Raw genomic sequence first — 2,353 nt, forward strand, 5'->3', positions numbered from 1 at the left:
TAGCAACTTATCGGTTCGGTACCAATTAGTACCACTTTAATACTGATTCGAAATTTTTTAAACATGTATTCAATCTGATTAATGAATACGTAAGTCGGATCCAATTCGTTTCTTTTTATCCTTAATTCGAAATCGATTCGAACACGTCCTATTTTCAAATTATTAATATTCAATTTTTTTAAAATAATAAATTTTAAAAAAATCATTTTTCAACTACAAATATAAAGGAAAAAAAAAAAAGAGAAAAGACTTAAATAATTTAGTTATATGTATTTAATTGAAATTAAGAATAAAAAAAGAAATTATTAAAATATGTTTGAATCGGATTTTTTTCATAGTGGATTGTGGTACATTTGAATCCGATCTAAAAATCCAATTTTTCGGATCAATTCAGACATCGGGTATATTTCGAATCATTGACATTCCTATATCAAGCTATCACCTAAAATTCAAGGATTTTTTTATGGGATGTGTAGTTTTGTATCTCAACATGTCACATAAGAGGAATCGCTTGAGTATGCTACGTGGGGGAGTCATTTTATCATTACTCATTTGTTAACCCTTATTTTTTCAGAAGGGTCCAATTGGATAGGGTTGGCAACGGATCGGTTCGGTATTGGATCAGTGCCATTCCAATATCGATCAAATTTTTTAAAAGATGTACCCGATTTGATCCGAATGAATTAATGAATATGTGAACCGAATCTGATCATTTCATTTCATCCTTAATTTGAAATTGATCCGATCCGATCCAAAGACATGGCTTATTTTCAAATTATCAAATTTAAAAAATATAAAATTTTAAAAAATCTACTTTCCTAATACAAATATAGAGGGAAATATAAAAGACTAAATGTTTTATCAATATGTATTTACATGAAATTAACAATATAAAAAAAAGTATTGAAATATATTCGGATTCAGATGTATCAAATAGGATTCGGATACATTCGAATCTGATCCAAAAATCTGATTTTCATATTTTTTTCAAATCTTTCCCCTCTTAAGATATGACGTATATTCATACCCGACCTAACAAATTTTTGGGTAAATGGGTATTGGGTAATATTATCCGAATTCTTAATCGGATAGAAAAATGTTGTCCCTATCCAATTTATTCGGATCGGATGAGTCGATAGCCGGGTATTATTTGACCCATTGCCAGCCCTTTTTTTTTTTTTTTTTTCATTTCGGTCAAAGTGGAGGATTTTGAATACTCACATGGATCAGCACGTGCGAAATCTCTATATAATCTGGAATTCTCGACTCCATCTTTACCACCTTTTCAAGTTTTCTACTAGTGTTCCACTTCCAGCCATGGACAGCCGTCTCACACTTCTTCTCTCTCTTCTCTTCTCTTCTTTCCCATTCTCCACTCTCTCTACTCGTTGCAACCCAGATGACTATAATGCCCTCGTGAAAATCAAAAATTCCTTCAACCTCATTAATTGGGACCCCAACACCGACTGCTGCGACTGGGACAACCTTCAATGCGATCCCACAACCAACCGAGTTACCGAACTCTCCATCTTCAACGGCGACTTCTCTGGTCAAATCTCTGACTCAATTGGCGATCTTCCATATCTCACAAACATAAGAATCCACAAACTCACAAACCTAACCGGTTCAATCCCCCGGTCCATCACAAATCTGAAAAACCTCCAATATCTCGATCTCACCTGGAACAAATTATCCGGTCCGGTTCCCAACTTCCTGAACTAACTCCATAACCTAATCTTCCTCCACCTCTCCTTCAACCAGTTCACCGGTTCAATCCCACCTAATCTTTCACAACTCACCAAACTAGTATCTCTTCGTCTCGATCGAAACAATCTAACTGGTCCGATCCCCGACTCGTTTGGCCGATTCACTGATTCCTTTAATGATCTCTACCTATCTCACAACCAATTAACCGGATCGATCCCCAAATCGTTAGGCGATTTGAAATTCGAGAGCATCGATTTGTCGCGTAACATGTTAGTTGGTGATGGATCGATGTTGTTTAATCCCAATGCGTCGACAAATATAATCGATGTGTCGAGGAATTTGTTGGAATTCGATTTTTCGAAAGTGAGATTTCCGAAGAGTTTGGATGTTATAGATATAAATCACAATAAGGTTTTTGGAAGAATTCCAGAGGAGATAACAGAATTGAAGTATTTGCAGTTTTTCAATGTGAGTTTTAATCGATTGTGTGGAGAGATTCCAATTGGTGGGCAGTTACAGAGTTTCGATAACTCTTCGTTTTTTCATAATCGTTGCTTGTGTGGGCCACCACTTATGATGTGTAAGTAAGCTATTGTAACTAACAATACTTTTGTTCTTAAATAAAGCATCTATGCTTCCTACACAA

At 35.2% G+C, this 2,353-nt stretch overlaps 1 pseudogene; it reads left to right on the plus strand.

Annotated features, from left to right (window-relative positions):
• Window positions 1-1,270: 1,270 nt before the first annotated feature.
• Window positions 1,271-2,353, plus strand: LOC147383836 (polygalacturonase inhibitor-like; annotated as a pseudogene).

The sequence above is a fragment of the Akebia trifoliata genome, chromosome 15 (assembly GCF_017979445.1).
Source record: "Akebia trifoliata isolate Shusen 1 chromosome 15, ASM1797944v1, whole genome shotgun sequence".
NCBI lineage: Eukaryota > Viridiplantae > Streptophyta > Magnoliopsida > Ranunculales > Lardizabalaceae > Akebia > Akebia trifoliata.